The sequence below is a fragment of the Megalops cyprinoides genome, chromosome 9, assembly GCF_013368585.1.
Source record: "Megalops cyprinoides isolate fMegCyp1 chromosome 9, fMegCyp1.pri, whole genome shotgun sequence".
Taxonomy (NCBI): Eukaryota; Metazoa; Chordata; class Actinopteri; order Elopiformes; family Megalopidae; genus Megalops; species Megalops cyprinoides.
Genome location: NC_050591.1, coordinates 6,430,197 through 6,452,461, shown reverse-complemented (window position 1 = coordinate 6,452,461; position 22,265 = coordinate 6,430,197). Strand labels below are relative to the sequence as shown.

General features: G+C 40.1%; 1 long non-coding RNA gene across 1 annotated transcript; it reads left to right on the top strand.

The window, feature by feature from the left end:
• The first annotated feature begins 1,191 nt into the window (after positions 1–1,191).
• Positions 1,192–21,050, top strand: LOC118782622. The gene is made up of 4 exons (XR_005005166.1): positions 1,192–1,435; positions 19,806–19,856; positions 20,799–20,828; positions 21,022–21,050. It is a non-coding gene; the product is annotated as an uncharacterized LOC118782622 (long non-coding RNA).
• The last annotated feature ends 1,215 nt before the right edge of the window (positions 21,051–22,265 follow it).

The window sequence follows — 22,265 nt, the reverse complement described above, 5'->3', positions numbered from 1 at the left end:
TGTAATGAAGCCAATCAAAATAAAGTTTTGTACATAATTATTTTGAAGATTGCAGGGACAGAATTTCATGGAGCGCCTGAGTAGCTCAGTTGTTGAAGCACTTGTCTTGAGGGCAAACTGAACTCCATGGTCCAGGCTGCCTCGCATGACTAGGAGCATGCATGGGTGGACAGGTCATCCAAAGTCTCCTCATCTCATTGCTCTCAGGTGCCCTGTGAATGTGTATGAGTGCATCTGAGTGGATGTGGTGCATGTATGTATGTGTGTGCGTGTGTGTGTGTGTGTGTGTGTGTTTGTGTTTGTGTGTGTGTGTGTGAGAGAGAGAGAGAGAGAGAGTACGTTTTAGTGGATGTGGAGTGTGGGTGTGTATGTGTGTGTGAATGTGATTTGTGTCTGTCTATGTAAATATAGTTTGTCTGTGTGTGTGTGTGTATGTGTGTGTGTGTGTGTGTGTGTGTTTGTGTTGTGTTTGTCCTTAAATGTAGTGTGTCTGTGTGTATGTGCGTCTATAAATGTAGTGTGTTTGGATGTGGTGCATCTTTCATAGAGGGGTGAGTGGGAAAGTTGTGCTCCACACACCTGAGTGTGTGTGTGGGTGTACTTTTCCCACCACTGTGCTGGGCCAACTCTGACCTGTACTCAGAATTTAGGAAGAAGTGGTGATGCTATTTTCAGCTTTTTACACCTTCACCATGTTTTCCTATTTTTTTCCACATCTGGTGCTCAAAGACACTGCATTTGTATCTGCAGGTTTGATAAGCTTCCTTTTTAAGTAACTCGGAGTCTGAGGTGTGTTTGTGTGGCCCAGGTCCTACATTGTGCCCCATGGTGATCCAGTCTCCATGGAGCACTCTGCATGTACTGCTTTAATCAGAACCATTAAAGACTTGACTGATTTATTCTGCACCTTCCTCTCAGTAAGCCATGCACAGTCCTTACAGTTACTTTTAATGAAGGGGAAGGATGTGGGATGGGGGATGCCTCTTTCTCTATCATTTTTCCTGCACGTGTCTCTGCCCCCCACCCCCCCTTTCTCCCCCCCCCTCTCTATTTCACTTTCCTTCTCTCCTCTCTCTCTGCCCCCTCTCTTCCACTCGATGTCCGCCCCCTCTCTCCCTTTCTCTCTCTCTTTGGCAGTGAGCTCTGCTCTGTTGGCAGGAGTAACCAGAATAAAAACAGGAACATCAGACAGAGAGGAGAAAAAACGTAAATGCTTCATTGAGCTCAAAGTCTTCGCCCTTTCTTAATTACGTAGTGTCCAGCGTCTTTTTTTCTTTCCTCAAAGGCTTGGGTAGCGGTAATTAGCCTGGGGAGGATAAAACCAGGCGCCTGGAGAAGACTGGTGCATTCTGGAGCGAGATGGCTAACAGGCAGGTCGCATTCCTCCTCCATGGACTCCTCTTCCTTGCACTGTATCAACCCTCACTTCAAGGAGGTAGGAAAGCTGGGGTTTGAGTGTGTGTGTGTGTCTGTGTGTCTATGTGTCTGTCTTGTTAACAGGCATCTTGTCGACAGTCATCCTAGGAGAGGAGCAGGGGTTTGTAAAAATTTTTCTGATGTTGGCAACACAACAGCAACATCTCTTCTTAGCTAGGCTTAGACTGGAGCTGTGTGGAGTGCAATGCTGTGTGTCTGTAATCTAACTGTGCAGAATGCAGTGCTGTGTCTGTAATTGTACTATGCAGAGTGCAGTGCTGTGCCTGTAATCTTACTGTGTAGAGTGCAGTGCTGTGTCTGTAATCTTACTGTGCAGAGTGCAGTATTGTGTGTCTGTAATTGTACTGTGTAGAGTGCAGTGCTGTGTGTCTGTAATTGTACTGTGCAGAGTGTGATGCTGTGTCTGTAATCTTCTTGTGCAGAGTGCAGTGTTGTATGTCTGTAATCTTACTGTGTAGAGTGCAGTGCTCTGTGTCTGTAATCTTACTGTACAGAGTGCAGTGCTCTGTGTCTGTAATCTTACTGTACAGAGTGCAGTGCTCTGTGTCTGTAATCTTTCTGTGTAGAGTGCAGTGTTGTATGTCTGTAATCTTACTGTGTAGAGTGCAGTGCCTTGTGACTGCAATTGTACTGTACAGAGTGCAGTGTTGTATGTCTGTAATCTTACTGTACAGAGTGCAGTGTTGTATGACTTTAATCTTACTGTACAGAGTGCAATGTTGTATGACTGTAATCTTACTGTACAGAGTGCAATGTTGTGTGTCTGTAATCTTACTGTGTAGAGTGCAGTGCTCTGTGTCTGTAATCTTACTGTACAGAGTGCAGTGCTCTGTGTCTGTAATCTTTCTGTGTAGAGTGCAGTGTTGTATGTCTGTAATCTTACTGTACAGAGTGCAGTGTTGTATGACTGTAATCTTACTGTACAGAGTGCAGTGTTGTATGACTGTAATCTTACTGTACAGAGTGCAATGTTGTGTGTCTGTAATCTTACTGTGTAGAGTGCAGTGCTCTGTGTCTGTAATCTTTCTGTGTAGAGCGCAGTGCTGTATATCTGTAATCTTACTGTGTAGAGTGCAAAGCTCTGTCTCTGTAGCATTCCTTCTGCAGGCTTTGTAAAATTCAAATCAAAAATGGAACTTTCCATCTGTTTCACAACATAAAGTTCCTCACAGAATTATAGCATTGTTAAAATAGACTGTAACAGCCCAATATGGATATTATTATTAGTAGAAGTAGTAATAGTATTTCTATTATAAACTCATAGACTAGATAATCTCATAGACTTTTTTCTACTGTATTGTGGATGCCTGGTACATTCTCTATAAAAAAGTGCTATAGGTATAAACATTATTGAAATATAACCCACACAGCTGTGGCTCAGATTTTTCCTCATATTTTGTCTCGTCAGGTTGACAGAGTTTGGTTTATTTTTAGATAGTACATGCTGTAGAGTCATAATATTACTGAAAATATCCAGATACAACATGAACCTGTCTGATTATTTATTTAGAGGGTACATGCTTAACTTTGAAAATTTTTCTGTAGTTTTTAAAGAAAAGGACAAGTCCAATAATTATGTTTACCTTTATTTGGTTAAGTATGAAGTGGATTAACTATCTATCTATCTATCTATCTATCTATCTATCTATCTGAAAGAATATGCATACCCCATTTTCTAAAATGTCAGTTTAATTTGATGTGTTAGCTACCCTTGGAGTCATGCAGATTGTCTGTAATACAGGTGTGTTTTAGGAGAGAGATGATGATTACAGCTGGCTTTCAGTTTCAGACATCATGTTGACTTTGCTATAATCTCCCCTCATATGTGGGCAGCAGTAAACAGCAACATCAGTGTAGTGAGAGTTGATTGTAGAGCCAATATCAGAGTGGTCAATGGGCCAACAGCATTCCCAACTTAGAGTTCGCACACTGTTCACATGCTGTGTTTACAGCTCTGTGTGTGTGTGTGTGCGTACGTGCGGGTTTGTGTGTGTGTGTATGTGTGTGTATGTGCGTGCGTGCGAGTTTGTGTGTGTGTGTGTGTGTGTGAGAGAGAGAGAGAAAGAGAAAGCTGAGTTCTGTTCAATTTCTTTTTTTGTCTCATTCTTTACCATTTATGTATGAATTATGTATTCTAAGAAAGAATATTTGTTTGCTTTGGCTACACAATGGTACATTTGTCATGCCAATAAAGCTAATTGAATTGAAATTATATTGAGAAAGTCTGTTTTTCTAAGAGAGGTAGTGTGTGTGTGTGTGTGTGTGTGTGTGTGTGTGTGTGTGTGCGCGCACATGCGTGCGTGCGTGTGTGTAATAGTTTTCATGTTTTATTTCGTGGTTAGTTTTGCGCATGCATTTAGCCACTCATTAGTCAGTAGTTTCACACTCCCAGCTGGCTGTGTAGAGACTGAACAATGGCGGCTGGTTTGGGATGCATTTAGTTTGAATAGGCTGACCTTACTTGTCTCTATGGGACTAATCCAAATACCATTTTTAGGACTTGTTATTGTGTTAAGCTTTGTCGCATTTTAACAAGATGTTGCGTAGCACCTCAGAGAATTATTTAGCATCATATATTGATCAAGTAATCGTTATTGTTTTTGCCTACGGTATTTTTCCAAGTACATGTATCTGCTAATTAGTCATTAATTTTAGCATCCTCCTCTAACCCAACTCATTAACTGAGCAGGGCATTTACTGGGTGTCTCTGCACAAAAGGGGCTGGTCATACTTGGTCATACAAACACAAGGGAGTCCATCTGCGTTAGTCCTTCAAGGACAGGCCCTGGGGAAGGCCCTGGCACATCATCCTCCCATATTGTGACAGTGCAGTTAGTTAACAGTGTGTATTTTCACATTGTGGTAAAATACAGAATCAATACAGCATTGTGCTGGAACAGTACGCTGCTGGTACTTTGTGTTTGTACACTTGCATGTTGGTCTCGACACTTTGGCTGGCACTTCATATTTGGATGGTGGTGTCCTTGTTTGCATACCATTTTCTGCTGTTTTTATAGATGCAAGGTGCTTGACCTTGTAACTTTTAAGTAACTCTGCATATGAGCATCTGCCTAACGACAAACTTGTAAATGTAATTTAAATAGCAATGCTTTCATCAGTAAAACACCAGGATTACCGAACATAATATATAAGACACAAAGACATGGTAATCCATAACTAAATAATAATAGTAATAATATATCAATTTTGTTTACATCTTTGTAGGTCATTTTGTGTTTGTGATTACAATCATTCTTGTACTTACAATATTCAGTGGTTTAAGTGTGTATTTGTTATTTGGGCAGTATACCAATATCGTAATAGTACAGCAGCATTTAATAGTTTTTGTATCTCAAGCCAATAAAACATACGGAATGTGTCTGTGTGTGAGAGCAGGGGCACCAGATTGTTTTTATAAGCACAGGGCCAAATCGTGATGGCAGGAAAAAAGCCTGCTAATGGAACATCCGCATATAGAGTTATTTGATAAGACACTTTAGGGGTTATTGTATTACAAAATAATGTCTTTCAATTTTACAAAGTTATAATTAATGTTGTAATCGAACACTGTAAATAATGACAAAATATAAACAGTGTCTGGTCTGTCTGGTTTTCTATGGGCCCCCTTATTTTCATTGCCAGATTTAAAGTAGGTGGACTTTGAGCTTTAGACACTATGAATGGAACAGAATAGATATGAAACAATGCATTCAGTTGAAGATACGTTTCGTGAATTGGAAGTCATGACACAAAATTATTTCAAAATGATATTACCCAGAGAAACAATTCCGAGAAAATAAATTAAAAATATAACATGAGTTAACAAGTTTTCTTCCTTTTCTCTCCTCTCTTCAGATATTGAACCCCTAGCCAATATTCATGATGTACAATGGATTTGAGTACAATACCACTTGAATAAAACAGATATCTAATTGGCTGTCCACTTAGCTGCATTAGTAAAAAGAGAGAGTATTAGCTAGCTAACTTGGGAGCTTTGTAACTTAGCAGGCTTGCCGAATATGAATTGGATACTGGAGAATACAATCAGATGTTTTTTGAAAAGAATGATATGTCTCCACAGCAAATTAAACTATTAAACTATCCTTGTTAGCTAGACAACAGTAACTTACTTGCATTTTAGCCAACAGGGCTACCTTTTGAAAGTTTGTGAAGGCTTGTGATTGAGTAGTCTGCGAACACACATTAGCAAGCTAACCTAGCATTAATGATGCTACAGTTTGGTAGTCTAGTTCATATGAAAAAAACCTCTGAGATGTAACTAAATTGTGTTATTTAGACTTGTTGCTTAAAACACAGCTATGATTCATATATATGGACTAGCAAGCTATATGCTTTATACTTCCACAGTATGTTTTTTTAACTTGTTAGCAAACTAGCTAAAAGAATTTTACCAATATATTTTGCTAAACTGGATTGCACTGCAACATGTTTTTGCATTGTTAATATTAGTGCTGCGTTCCTCATCCCTGGGTATATTGAGTTGTTTAAACTGAATGTGTCTGTGTGTCTGTCTGTGTGTTTGAGGTGGGTGCTCCCCATTCCTGCATCAGAGTGTGAGAATAAATGTGTGTGTATTTGCGTGGTTGTGTGTTTGTGTGTGTGCATTTCTGTGTGTGCCATTCATTTCTAACTCTCTCTGTCAATTCTGTTAAATTCAACGTGCTTTATTGGTGAAACAAATGAAAACGGTATGACCAAAGCATTCATATACAACATAAAGGGCACAAATACAACTGAATACCATAAAACACAAGCATGCTTATACTGACATGTGGCTGTGCTATTTGGGTTCTCTTAGCATGACTGACACCTCTTACATCAGTCATGTTTGGGACGTGGGGGGAGGAGAACAGTAGTAATGGGACAAGAATATTTCGGGACTCTCTTTCTCCCACTTTCTTTCATACTGAGAGAGCAAATGTAACTAAAGTCTGTAATCATTCACATCTGCCTAGGAGATGCTTTCATTTGAAATAAATTTGGAAAAAAAAAAGATGGCTCTGTGTTTGTAATCACAGCATGTGATTAACGCATTCACTAGTCCTGTTTGTGTGTGTTTCTGTGTGGACAGCACAGATTTTCACTTCATCACTTCACTTAAATAATAAACACTGCACACCCAGTACAGACTGTTTTGCACCCAGACAGCTTTGTTTGGAAAATAAAACTATGACATTTTGATCATCACTTTGCTTTGTTTTGGCCGTATGAGTTACAGCACAGAAAAGAGACAGCACTGCTTAGTAGATGTTTTCTAAGACAGCTTGAGCTCAAACACACCACAAATTTACTTTTCATGTTTTCAAAATAAACTTGGAATAAATGTTCCAATTTTCAAAATGTAGACATTGGCATGGTTTACTAGTGTTATTGCAACCAGAATGATCGTTATGCTGTCAGTCATTTAGCATGATGTCAACAATTAAACATTATTTCAGAAATATAATACACTGCAAATAATTAAACACCCTGTTCGTGTCTTAACATCCATACAGCAGTGAAATAGTGTTAGAAATTAAACCCCGCCAGCAGTTTGAACACTCTCAGCAGTAAAATTACTCACTTAAATTATGCTGATTTAAAAGTTGTTGCTATGTTACTTCATGTCTGTGATAAGAATGTTGGCAGTCCTTTGATTTTACATCATTTTACATTTGACTCAAACATTACATCTTGTTTTCTGTAGTCACATGCCTGCATGTCTTACTGCAGTGCACAATGTGGCAGAATCCATTGTTGCTGATCACAGGCAGCGATATGACAGAATCCATTGTTTCTGATCACAGGCAGCAATATGACAGAATCCATTGTGTCTGATCACAGGCAGTGATGATACTAATGCAGGTCAGCAACAGAAAAAGAGTGGCAATTACTCCTGGCTCCACAGTCCCATAGAGATTAGGAATTAAACATGCAAACTCTGAACAAGGTCTGTTTGGAGGCTCCTCCTGGAATGAAGTTCTGCTCCAGACCCCAGTTCGGCTCATTGACAGTGCTCTGGCTGCACTTGAAGGGGAGTGAAATCATAACGGGTCTGATGGCACACCTTTGCTGTCAGACTGGATTGTGATGAATGATAACTGCTGGTGTATTCCCAATCAGATTATACAGCCATGAAGTGCTGACGCCAGCAGCTGGAGATGTGTGGTGTGCTAACCAATGTTGAACTTCTGTTTCCCTTGTCTAACTGGGCTCTATGCAGGAGGAGAACAGTGAGTACACTAAGAGAGCTATATGAGAACAGTATAATAATAATAATAATAATAATCTTTATGATACAAAAATAAGTCCAAAGAGCTGGACATAATACTGTGTCCACTAAGGCTTGTTGAAAAGATAACAAAATTCAAACCCACATGTGCCCTATACTAACTGCCCTCATTCACATTTTTTATGCAGCTAGCTGAGAGGGGGGAAGCCTAACCTACTGAATAATTAGACTGTCAATTCAAATGCACTCACAAAATTAACCAAAGCAAAAACAATAACCATATGAGCAAAGTGTGAGTATACTATGAGAGCAATAGGAAAGCAGTGTGAGTACACTATGAGAACACTATGAGCCTGAAGTTTTCTACAGCCACGCGCCACCCTCCTCCTCATCACCCAATGTGGCTATCAGACTTACTGTAAAGGTAAGTTTTCTGTCTATGCTTAAAAACTGAGATTTTGCCTGACTCACGAACATAATTGGGTAGGCTATTCCATAATAGTGGAGCTCTGTGGGAAAAAAACTCTAATGCAACATTTCTGTTTTTTTTTTTTCTACTTTTGGAACCACCAACATGCCAGCCTATTATGAACAAAGTAATAATCAAGGATATAGGGGATTCTTCAATCGTGCAAGTTAAGTGGGCACAAGTCCATATAAAGCCTTTTAAGTAAAGAGCAGTACTTTGAAATAAATCCAATTTTTAACTGGTAGCCAGTGAAGCAATGCTAGAATTGGAGTAATATGGACACTTTTTGTCAAGATTCTTGTCTTCATTGAGTTGTCTGAACTGGTATCTGTCAGATAAGTATGAACCAGGACAGCATGCTTCTCTTAAGACCAATGGCGCATTCAAATCTCTTCAAGAGGATCTGGTCATGTGTTGTGTGAAAGGCAGTAATCAGGACAATAAGCACAAGTACAGAGAGGCAGTTTTGGTCAGATGGGAGTCTGTCTTGGAGTTTAGGTAGGATAGGAGCTGTCCAGCTAAGGCAGGGAACAGGAGATTTGAAATTGGTTTGTAGCCCTGATCATTTTTCAGATCTAGATTTTGTTTCTTCAGAGGGGGGCTTGACTATGGCTATTTTTAGGGCCTTAGGGATGTAGCTGATGGTAAAGCTGATGATGTGTTAACAATGCTGACAAAGCACAGACGGAGATCTTTCTTTAGTTTGGTTGTTATTAGATTAAGTGAACAAGGCAATGATTTAGATGACATATTTAGTCTTATGAGTTCAGTGCGCCCAACAGGGAAAAACCAGACTGAAGATATGCCGAAATTTTTGATGAGATGTCAGGTGCTTGTGAAGGTACAGAGTAAGAAGGTGGATACTTATCTCTTATTTGTTCAAAAACGTTTCATATTGTTAATAATCCAGCAACAGAATTAAAGAAGCATCTAGGATTGTTTTTATTTTCCTTAAATAAGTTAGAAAACTAAAACAATCAAAGTACATGTTATTACCTTAAATATATATATATATATATATATATATATATATATATATATATAGCAGGGAGGTAGTTTTTTCTGACCATCTTTTTTTTTCAACTCAAGGGTGTTCCTGCTACTGCAAAATATCCAAAATAAATGGGACAGAAAATGAAAGGGGAGTTTGCATCATCAATGAAAAAAAAAGAGTAAACTTTGATTCAATCAGCCAACACCCTGCATTTCACCAGTTGTGGCTCTGGAGCTGAAACATTGGCTTTCAGTCTAAATAAATTCCCTCAGAACATTAGTTGACACTTTCAATTCATCTATTACGCAGCTGTCTGGAAGAACAGTGTAGCAGGATGATATGCTTACTGATATATGTGTTTTGCTCCACTATCACATCTGCTCTTATCACCTGTTTTCATTCTCACTCAGTATCATTATTTCATTATTATGTCATGGTATGTCTGTGTTGTGAGTTCAGGGATAAATATGTCTTGAATTCCTTAAAGATAAAACTGTATTGATAGCCCTTGTTCAGGAGACAAATTTGAGACAGTCTCTGATGTGCTATCAATAAATACTGGGCTCCTACTAATGAAGCATGAGACATGGGCTACCAAGCATTTCGCAACACACTCGGCTTATGAGCTCCCCTGTCTCACTTATACTGTCTCACGAAACACACTTGGCTTATGAGCTCCCCTGTCTCACGGATACTGTCTCACGAAACACACTCGGCTTATGAGCTCCCCTGTCTCACGGATACTGTCTCACAAAACACACTTGGCTTATGAGCTCCATTGTCTCAATTGTACTGCATTCTCGTATAGAGTTTTTTGCAAGCTCTGACAATTTTGTGTTATATAGTAAAATATTTTTGTTATACTTTCTGATTATGGAATTTGCAATTTCTAAAACAGTAAAAAGGGCAGTAGGAGTACAGTGTGAGCAAATTATGAGAATGCCTAATTTACATTTAATGTTTTTGGCAGATGCCCATTTTCAGAGTGACTTGCACAGGTTACAATTTTTATATGTTAAACATCCAGCTATGAGTTGTGCACCTTGCCTAAGGGTACAACAGCAGTGCCCTAGTCAGGAATCAGACTGGTGTTTATTGGGTTACGAGATGAATGTAGTTCAACACTCCTTACCACTGCACCATGCTGCAGGTTGGTAAGAATTTTGGTAAGTGGACATTCTGTAACTTCTGTAAAATTTTGGAAGTTCTGTAACTGACGGAAGGCATTCCGTCCACGAAAGCAAAACACTGATGTCTACGAAAGTTCAAGCAGCCTTTGCTTTCATGGATGGAATGCCTTCTGTAACTGCAGAATCACTGAATATATTGTGCTAAATCCCTTTCGTGCGCATCATACTTTCAGTAATACTTTCAGTAATCAGCAAAACAGTTACGTGGACAAAATGAACATTCAATGGCACGGAATGATGATATTATAGAGCATTCCGCATTTTGTGCCACAACAGCATAAATGCTGGCCATCTGTTACGTGGACAGTATTACTTTTGTCTACAAAATGAGTTTCTTTCGTCCACATAGTGCAAAGTGCATTCAGCCCACTTTGTCCACAAAATGAAAAGAACAACGGTCAATTAAGTGCATGACAGGAATCAACCGTTTTGTTTTCTGTGCACGAAAGTGTGTGCTCGCTTCAATATTTCATGGACAAAAGGCGTTACAGTGTTACAGGGTTTCATAATGAATTTATGCATTTCGTAGCACAGAAGGCATTCTGTCTACGAAAAAAGGTCTGTTACACTTGGCGCCCCATATCTCACTGGGTTATATTGTTCATTTGTAGTGAATTAGTTTACTATGCAATAGAAATATTTTTAGGGTTAAGTTTTTCGCAGTGACAACAAGGTTTCTATGATGTTCTAGCTATATTTTGTAAGATTTTTGGACTCTAGGTGACCATGCCAAACGTAACAAAATAGTACACCTAAAAGAAAGCAACAGGATTAAGTGACCTGTAATGAGCTCAGCTCAAGGCTCCTCTGTTTTAGCAGGTCAACTTCCTCCAGCACATTCAAAGCACCAATAAGCTGGTAAATCTCCATTCCACAAAACAGGACATTGGCTGAAATACAGACCAGCTTGTCTGTGTTCATATCCATCACACTGTCTCTTGCTTTTGGATCTGAAGCTGGGGACACTCACACCTAACAGTCACCTCGGCTGCTCTGCCAGTACAGTCAGCCGGGGTCGGCCGATAGTCTTCGATAAAGATGTGCTGGAACACATGGCCCAGACTATGGCTGACAGCTTGTTGGGAGAGACTGCTGTTGCACCTTGACCCAGTCCATAATCACTTGGTTAGGCACAGGTGTGTGGGTACAAAGGAGAGAACTACACACAAGTAAAGGGAACTCACACACTACATAAATAATAAGAAAAGTCCCTCACAGAGGCTGCAAGAGTGTATATTTTTATTTTAGTTGTTGCCCATGTTTATTGTTTTTATAAATAACGTGACTAGCTAGCTAACATGAGACAAATAATTCACTAATTGCCAGCTAGGAAGACAGTAAACTTAATGCTACCACTGTCTGTGTGAAGAACAAACTCCCTAGACCAGCAGCAGTTTTTGCAGTTGTCACTAACCTCTCCTCTACTAATTAGCTAGTAAACAGCCCACACAAGCTAGCTTCTCCAACAGAAACAAAGTTATCTTTGTGCATTTATTGTATAGCTAAATGAGGTAACTCTCTAGCTTATGTGAGACAAATAGCTAGATAGTGATTTGTCTCCATTTTAAAGGGTCGAGTCACTTTGGGATTTCAGTAGCTGATCCAGTTGCCACTGCTGCCCTCTGTCTCACTCTCAAAGTCTTGTCCTCTACTTGCTTCACAATCCCGACTGCTCACTTTCTCGTCCTCTCATTGTCGTCCAGTCCTGCCTCTCTCACTGTGGACATAACAGCTCTTTTATTGCTGACACCCTGAGTCAATCACCTTCATGTTGTTCAGGTGCATTGGTTCCTCACCCCACCCCACAGACAGATGTATTCATTTTAATTCAGAAAGGCCTTATTCTAACTGTATTGTTCTAAGACATATATAGTGCATTAATGAACACTAAATATGAATGACAAACTGTAATTGCTTAAACCAAGAATTAGACAGCTGTTGTCTAATGCTGTGATGCTATATTATAATGTTCTCAATATGTGGCATGTAGTAGAGCAGAATTTTAGAATTTACAATCTCTCATGTTACTATACATGAATTTTCTGTGAATCACTGCTATAAAGCATTTATAAATGATTTATATAGCTGTGAGGAGTAACAGTTTTTAAAGACATTACATAGCATTGGACATACTTGCAGTATAATCTGCAAGTATAGACAGCTAAAAGCAAAGGGCATCCACTCATATGAGTGGATGAATAAAATAAAATAAAATAATTCACTCATTATTGTTATTTCTATTATTTCCTTATTTATTTATGTATTATTATTATTATTTAATCAGGGAAACCCCATTGAGATTGACATCTCTTTTTCAAGGGGGGTTTGGCATATAAACAAAGATAAAATTACAGTAATACAATGGCAACACCACAAGTCATAGTGTTGACAAGATTACAAACATAATCAATGCATTTTATGGACAATAATGAATACGTAACTTAGCCACTCATCTTTTTTGTTTTGTGTATGTAGTGCTCATAACTGCATTGTGATTATATTTTACTGCATTACACACAGTGTAAAACCTTGTTGTTTAATTACCTTTCACTGCTCACAGTACATCCTACCTACTTAAAGCACTGCAGCTGTTGCTCTGTGGGGGTTTTATTGCAATAAGGAAATCACTGTTAGCAAAGTCAAGTTAGTTGTTGAATTTCATGAGTAATGTATCACTACACTAAAACAGTAAAAGGTCATCAGGGGCATCCTGAAGAATAAATGGGTACTTATGCAAAAGATAGCACAAGTGTAGCCTACACAGTAACAGTTGTCTCAGTTTATGTGCATCAGAGTTTACTTATTTTTTAATTTAGTTACAGACATTGACTGCACCATGGCACAGACCATAACAGTTGTAGTAATTGTCACAGGGAAATTCCAATAACTAATGTAAATCACATTGTTATTTTTATTATATTCATTAAAGGATTTAATAAAAAAAATTTTAAAAAATACATTTTTGTGCCATGTTGGAACGATTCACACAAGGTCATTTCTAACTTAAGTATGAGAATTATGTAAGGTCAGTTTTTAAAATTCATTTATTATGGTTTTAAGAACCAATCAACTTCATGGATGGACGTAATTCGTCGAGCGCAGTGAACTTCCAATGGTTTGAAATGAGGACACTCACCATCTCATGAGTGGCTCATGCCATATCTCCAGGCATCAGCAGCACCGCGGTTGCCAGGTTGAGGCTGTGCTGGGTTAGCACACTGTGAGCACTGCATGTGACTGTGAGGTGGCATTCTGCTGTTCTGCAGATGCTCCTCTGTCCACCTCTGTGTGATTGGTGAACAATGACCTCTGACAGAGTCCTGCTGGCTGGTGTGTTTCCCCCGTTATCTGAGGTCCAGCTCCTCAGTGACTAAGATCTGCTCATGCATAGCTTCTTCTGACAAGGGTGTCCCTCATGGACAGGGGCTGAATGTATGACTCTAATGCCCACATTACTGCAGTGGTTTCACTACAACAGTTCATCTCCTGTTTGAGATCAGTGCATGGCCACTTGGTCACCCTCATATCCTTTTTCTCATCCTTCTATCTCATGTGCTGAAATAAATGGAGAAGCTGGTTCTCGAGCAGAAGGCTGAATTCTCCAAAGAATGTAGATGCTCAATGCATCACACATACGGCATTTTTTGATGAAATATTCAAGGAATATAAGCAGTACAATTTTCATTTTTGATTTAGCTCAGATATCACAATGTTGTAATCCAAACATGCACTCTAGAATTATTCTTCCTCAGTTGAGACAGAGCTTGGTCACGTGCAACGTAAGACGCGCACTACATAGCATAAAATAAGTCACGTGCAAAGGGGTTAAATATTGTAGCCTCTATAGCTGTAGTTTATTTTATGTTTATGTTTCTAGGGCGCAGATGTGTCTGACAACTCTGCTGGGGTCTTAGTGCAGAGTGAGAAAATTTTATGCTATCAACAATATACTCCTTATATTCCTTTTTATCGTAAAGCCTTTTTGTTCAGCGCACTGGAAAATATAATCCTTGATTGTGACAAAAACTCGGCCTACTGCCATGCTCTCACTAGCTGAAAATGCATTAGGCCAATACCCAGGGCCTACTTTTGGGACCCAGATGGAGGATATGAGGTTCAGAAAACAAATGTAACTGTATCATAAGTGTTAAAGTCTGAAATGAAAACAAAGACTTCCTGTCAGCACGGTTACATACTCAGCGAGATGGGAAAAGTGCTTTTTCCCAAAGCCCCTGTTCCTCTGCAGTCACAGAGCGTATTCCATTAGAACTGAGTACATGTAAAGAGGAAGGCGGTGAATACAGGCATTTGGGGACTTATTACAGGTGAAGTACAGCAATGCTAGGAAAAGGATCACATTGCACTCTATGGTATTAACAGGAGGTGCAACATTTTCTGAGCCTAGTATTTAAATCTCAGCGATTATAATCTTTGCTAAACAATTATTCTGCACATTACTGAAGCTGGAATTTTGCTAATTTTGCTAGTCCCTTGTTTCCCACGTCACTACACTTGAAATGTACGCATTACAAAACCTCTTAACTCTTTGCACAATGCTTAATCCCTAATTGTGCTATATTTGTCAACAAAGAGGATGTATGTGTTTACAAGGATTTTATTCATGGTAAAAGGTTGTACTCTATGAAGTAGACAAACAACAGCAAGTGGCTTGCGGCAGCAGTGACTCTGGGTTTGAGGACATAGCTGGTGATGTAGGGTATGTATGTGCATCTGTAGGAGGTGCAGTGTGTACAATATTTGTTTGTATCTTCAGCTCTTGAAAATACATAATAAAATAAAATCCCAGCTAATGGTCAGTAAACATGTCAATATCAGTTCCTCTGATAGAAGACTGTATGGATAAAGCATGCCTGGACATGTCCCACTGTTCATTTTACTTCAGTGGAGGAATGTAATTGACTAATGTATGTTACCAAATCAAGACTCCACACAAGCAATGTTATCTAGAAAAATAAACTTTGACTTTAAGTTTAGATTTTAATTGTGATCGGATTTGCTGAGCCACCTACCACGGTATTCAAGGATGCATTGTGTCCATGTTTAGGCCAAGCATCAATGCTCCAAACTCTTGAAATTGTTTTTTACAGCTTGCATCATCCTACAAGCCCATCCCTTTTTAGAATCTTTACAAGCACCTCATATATCTGCGTTATTTACATCTTCGTTGTGCAGGTAACTGCCAAAATAAATGAAACAGCAACATAAAGTGTCTTAATAGGGCTTTGGGCCACCATGAGCTGCCAGAACAGCTTTAATGTGCCTTGGCATAGACTCTAAAGTGTCTGGAAGTCTATTGGAGTTATACAGCTCTGCATTCTTCCATGAGAAATTCCATCATTTTGTGTTTTGTTGATGGTGGTTGACAACGGTGTCTCAGGCACAGCTCCAGAATCTTCCATAAGTGTTCAAATGGGTTAAGATCTGGTGAATGAGACAGCCATGGCATGTTTACAGTTACATCACTTTCATGCACATCAAACCATTCAGTGACCGCTCAGTGCCCTGTGGATGGGGGCGTTGTCATCCTGGAAGAGACCATTCCCATCAGGATAGGTCAGGATGAAGGCGATCTTTCAGAATGACTTTGTATTTATTGGCGTTTACCTTGCCCTCTAAGGGGCTGTGTGTGACTGCTATAAAGCCCCCAGCCCCCATCACAGGAAGCAAGCACTCAGGTCTGCAGGTTTCTTTTGGCATGCACCACACATGCACTTGTCTGCTTGTTGAGAACAGGATGATGGATGACTCCTCTGACCGTAAACTTTTTTCCACTGTTTGGTAGAGCTAGACTACTGCCTGTGTTGTTTGCACCACTTTACTCACAAACATGCATGTTTAGAGGTAATAGAGGGTTTATGCACTGTAACCTGACCATAGCATCCGTGTCTGTAAAGTTCTTGACTGGTCTACCTGCTCATGCCCTTGATATCTGCAGTCAGCCAATTCAGAGTTGTTCATCTTGAATCTTGAAGCAATGTACAGACATCATGGTTGAGGAATATACGCTTATGACCACAGTTTCCCTTAGCTGATAATGTCTTTCCCTACCTTTGCCACTGCTCCTCATGAAACATCAGCAAGCTAAGCTTTTTGTCACTGAAGGTCCTGTTAGAGGTGCCCCAATGGTCACCCTTCTCTCAAAGTCACTGCGATCTCTTCCTCTATCCATGTTAACCAAAATATTGAGCAACTGTGCCTGCCCAGCATTTTTATGCATGACCCTAAATATGATGGGATGTTAACTGCTTAATTAACTCAGGAACCATACCTGTGTGGAAGCATCTGGTTTCAATATTTTTTTGTATCCCTTGTTCACTCAGGCGTTTCCTTTATTTTGGCAGTTGCCTCTATGTGTATAGTTAGTCTCTGAAGCCAGCCTCTTCCTCTGTAATGAGAAAATCGGTACCATGCTTACTATGCAGCAACTTGTGCACCCGCCATTGCTTCAGGAGTGAGAGTAGACCTAAGCCTGTTCACCTAGGCTACTGTAAACAGCAAGGCTACAAATGGTGAAACTTAATTGTTATCGAAATATATATATATATATTTATTAAATTGGGTGGAAATAAATTGACCTATGCAATTGATAATACTAAAAACAGTCAGTTTTTGTCATGTTATTTGCCATGATTTTAAATAGGTTAATCTACTACTTTAATGTCAGGTGAACTACATGCGCTGTGCTGCTGTGTTTTACATATTTTGAGGGAAAGGAGAAATCTGGTCACATTTAGGGTGCATTTTAATACCAGTGATAAATGCATGAGAAGTGTCTGGATGACTATCCAATCACGGCTGAACAGGTGTAATACTAGGTGTAAATGTGCCCAAAGGAAAGGCTGTAGTAAGAACCTTGGTTGACACGTGTTCTGTAATCTGTATGCTCCCTTTCAGCTTTTACAGGAAATCCCCCCTTTGATTGTGCCCTAAGCACAAGAGTGTTACGCCTGGCAGTAACAGCTCTGACAACCAGTGAACTGAAAAAACAGGTCAAGTGCAGGATTACCCACCAAGTCAAAGGTCATTGCAGGAGCACAGACACCTGGGTATGAAATATAGACCTACTGTATAACAGTTTTGTTCAGGGGTCAAAATAAATAACAATAAAGCACATTGCAAAGCTGCCAGATCCCGTTTTAAAAGCTTATACTTTTACTACTACTATTTGTGTTACAATATCTGTCATGGCAAAATCAGTACTAGTGCTGGTGGTGACCACACACCTCTTTACAGGAAGGCAGCTAAGGATTCTTGTTATGTTTTAACATGTAAAGCAATTGTCCTTCTCAGACAAAGAAGTTTTTCTTGTTTCTCTCAGGCATTTTAAAACACACTGAATCTGCTGGACAGCCTCCCTGATTTTTCATTCAGTTTCTGTTGAGGATGAAGGCTGCTTTGGGGCAGAGAGACCGGGGGTGAGGTAATGCTGAGGGGTCTGGCTGTGTTTTTGAGATTTGCGTGGCTTTCAAATACTCTCACAACAGAGACGTTAACAGCACACAGCCAAAAGCATGTAACTAGATAGCTCTCCGGTTCCAGTCCAAACCCCATCATGGTCTCAATTAAAACCAGTTAAAGATCATCCTTGTTGAGGATCCATCAGAGTTGAAAAGTGAGGTCATTTGTTATTAAAGATATGTCTGCCATGTGCCTTTCAAGTAAGCTTCCTTCCAAGTAGTCCCTTTTTGAGCTCCTCAGAACCGTGTTGTGAAAATATTTCGGCAATTGCAAAACTCTTTGAAAAAGAGTCCTTGCAGATACACAACTTCAGAGTTTCTGCTAAACAAAACATAATCCATTCCAGAAAAGATAGACTAAATAGGCTGTCTTTTCTGATCTGCGGTTTGAATATCATCTTTTTGCACATATATGGTGTGCCCCCTCTGTCCTCAGTAAACTCACTCTGTGCAAAACCCCTCCTGTCTTGTAGACTGTTTCCATTTGAAATGAGCGTATCAGCTGCTCGTTACCCCTCTTTGCTCCATATGCTCTTATTTGCCAGGACATTTCCTGAATTCTTTCTACTTGCTGTAATGTGAGAGGCCCGGTTTAGGGTTCTTGGGTGACTGGTCTGCTTATTTCCCTGTAGAGGGCCCTTGACAGCTTATTCATGAAAAAGCACGTCTGTGTGCCAAGGAGAGCTTTGCGAGACTGGATTCTCTGCTAGTGAGAACAGTGCTGTGCAACTCTGTGTCAAAGACAGTACTGCTGTAGGGTTCTGCCAGAGATAGTAACACTTCGGGGATCTGTGTTAGAGAGATTATGGCTGTGGAGCTGTGTGTCTCTGTTTCAGTGCTGTGGGACTCTGTGCCAGAGAGTGCAGGGCTGTGGCACTCTGTGCTAGAGACAGCAGAGCTGTGGCACTCTGTGCCAGAGAGTGCAGGGCTGCAGGACTCTGTGCCAGAGAGAGCAGGGCTGTGGGACTCTGTTCCAGAGAGAGCAGGGCTATGGGACTCTGTGTCAGAGAGTGCAGGGCTATGGGACTCTGTGCCAGAGAGAACAGGGATATGGGACTCTGTGCCAGAGAGAGCAGCACCGTTGGTCTATGTCTTTTGTGTTTTACCCTTAAGTCAAGTGTTCTGTCCAGTACAATATGATGAATTGTATCTGTAATCACCATCACCATAATTTATTTTACACAACCAAGCTGTGAAGCCCTCTGTGGCATTTCCTGTGTTAAGAGCACCCTATTAAATTTGATATATTTGATTTTTTTAACACTAATACCATAAATTAGATCAATAATAGACTATTTCTGAGATGTTCCCTATTTTCAAATACCCTTTTTCTCGAACAGTGAGAATATTACAAGGGTTTGTGTATTCCTCTGGATTGTAATCTATACTTCACTAATGTATAGTACAGCACTGTTCCCTAATAGTCAGCTGTGTAGTACTGCAGTATCCTCTGATCATACGGTCCTACATTCATCTCCTGTTATTTGTGTTCACTCCAAACATGTGTGAGCCTTTGACATGTGGCTTAAATTAATTGGTCTACAAACATGTAAAAGCCATTAAATATGATCTACTTCATCATAAGAAGGTCAGTTTTACACTGTAGCATGTTTCTGAGATGTAAACCAGGTTTTTCTTCAGCATGTTACTCTGTAATTGACGTGCGATGCCAGAGTCCCAAGGGCAGTGGCCTGAGCCCAGTCTGGGTAGATCTCTTTCTGCTGTTCTTACCGAAGAGGTCGCCATCTCTGAGCTCCACAATCGCCATCCCAGGACTTCCCTGAGCCCTGGCCAAAAATCCTTACAAGGAAAGAATTATTGGTGAAGCAAGTTTCCAACTCCCTAATTTCTCTGGAAACAAAAGGGATTTTTTTCTAATCATGTTCTTTAAAACAAGGCTTTGTCTTGATGGTTTCGATTACCTTGCTCAGTTTCAGAGTTTGGCTGTAGAAGTTGGTTTTAATGTGCATTTCTCAGGCCATGTTTATTCTGTGTACTTTTTCAGGTGTGTATGTCCCTCCAGGCGGAGCTGCAGTAGGAGGTGGTCTATACCCAGGTACCCTCTGCCCTCTCCACCCATCTGACACCCTGGGAGCAATCCTCCCCCTCCCCAAATGCACTATGCAGGACTCACTATGGTCTACTTGACAGGGACTGGCTGTATTTGTCAGTAACATTTGGCATGTAAAAATTTAACAGCTGGGTTATTAAATCACGTAGAGATGAAATGACAGGGCATAAACAGTGAACTGAACTGAACATGTTTTATTTGTAACTATGATATTGATGGTATGGTAGTAACTATTACAAATGAACCTGTGTCCCACTTTAAACTTGGTGCCATTTAACATTGTGACTGTTACATCTGGATTAGTAATATCCAAAAGTTAAACGAGGTGGAGTAATAAATCTAGTGAAACGCAGCATAGCTCTCCCTCCTTTCTGGTGGATTTAAGACTTAAAACCCCTCGATGTACTGTGGGCCTGTGAGGTCATCAGTCTGAGCCAGCCACGGGAAGACTCAGCATGTGGTGATGTGATGTTGCAGCATGTACCCCTTTGCTCATAGTCACATGATGTCATCACAGGCCTGTGAAGTAATCCGCACAGGTTCAGGAATATTGTGTGTTGTCTCCCAAAGCCCAAAGCTCAAAGCCCATGCTCTAAATCTGATACTTAGTTACAGCTCACTCAAGGTCCCTTTAAGATACTCTGCATTTAAGACTCCCTGTTCTGTCTTTCTTCACAATAGGTTTAAGTGTTTCCTTTTCATTGTTTTGTTGTCTTTCATTGTTTTGTTGTCTTGACAGGGCACGTGCTCCAAATGTATATTAGAAAGCTATTATTTAGTTTAATTCAATGCAAGTTATCCAAAATTGGTCCTCTGATGACTCCTGTCATAATAGTGTAGTCATATAGAGAGATGAATGTGTTGATGATGATGATGATGATGATGATGATGATGATGATGCAGTGAGTGCGTGCTGTGTTTTTGCAGGTGGATTTGCTGGCCCTGGTACAGGAGCAGGTAAGAGACCCTAGTTTTGTAAAGGATCAAGAAACTAGAGAGAAATACCTTGTTATTTGATCCACAAGTCGTATAAAACATTAACAATCATTATTGAATTCATGTCTGTATTCATTCCAGTTTAATACTGTTTCTTCTAATTATCTATAGTCTAATTAATTAGTCTTCACTGATCATTTCTACATTTCAACAGGAGTTGGTGCAAAACCTGCTAAACCAGGTAAGTTCTGTTGCATAAAATGTCTCCTCCTGCCTTAGGTGACTTACAGGTGACTCTCTCATGTGTTAGATTACATCCTATAGCCCACATACCTGTGAAGCCGGTGAGGAATCAGGTGCAGGACAGCAGTATGTTTAGAGGCATGTATGGGGGAGCAGTGTGTTTAGAGGTGTATCAGGAGGTGTGTTTTAGCGGGATTTTTTTTTGCTGTGGCTGGTTTGCTCTTTTTGGCCGCACTCCTGGATATCCTGTTTTGGTCTGTTTTGTCAGTGTCATTATGCGAACTGGACCTGAGCATTTGGATAAGGGCGATAATGCTAATGTACTTTTACAGTGGCAGAACAATGCTGCTGCTGTACTGATTACTGTTATTACAGCTTCAGCTGTACAATAAGGGGAACCTCTGAGCCCATGTACTCCATTGGCCCTGTACAGATAGCATACAGGAAATACCGTTTTGTGCTGGTGAGGTGATGCAGTCTTAGTGCACTGCTGCTATTATTTAATTTCCTCCCGCAGTGCTGATTTCATCATGGCTGCCTTATGTGTTTGGAGAGATAAGAGGTGAAATGAACCCAGCTAATTCTGATAATATCTGGCTACTTACAGTCATTTCTTCCAAGATTTTTTTCTGCTCAGAAACTCAACTCAACTCAAACTCAACAGAAACTTTCACTCAGAGTCAAGTGAAATCTGTCGGCAGAGTCTGCTGACTGTAGACACTCAGTGGACATTAGTGTTGGATATTCAGTTGAAGTCATTAATTGCAACCATTTGGAGAAGGGATCCTTGGTCTTTTTAATCACTGGATTTCACTCTCTGTCTGTAAGGAAGAAACATGGATTATTTATAAGACAGGAGGCAGACAGTGTCCACTGCCAGCTTCAGATCTTCACAGACGTGTTTCCTGTAACTTAATGAATCAAATTCAAACAAGTGTGTTTACTGCTCCACCGTCTCTCCACACAGCACAGGACACTGCTGAAGGTCACCTAAGGTCACAGGGCGTATGAGTGACATGCAGACTGAACCACATGACCATTCCATAGCCATTTCAGTGGTGATCAGAGTTTAGCAGTGCAGCAGTTGTTGTTACACTATTTGCTATATTTTGGTAATGTAGTATCAAATAATGCCTGCAGTCACAGACACAGTGAAACAATACTATTACTCTCCCCTAACAGCAAAAGGAGACATATTTCAGGGCACAAGCTTAA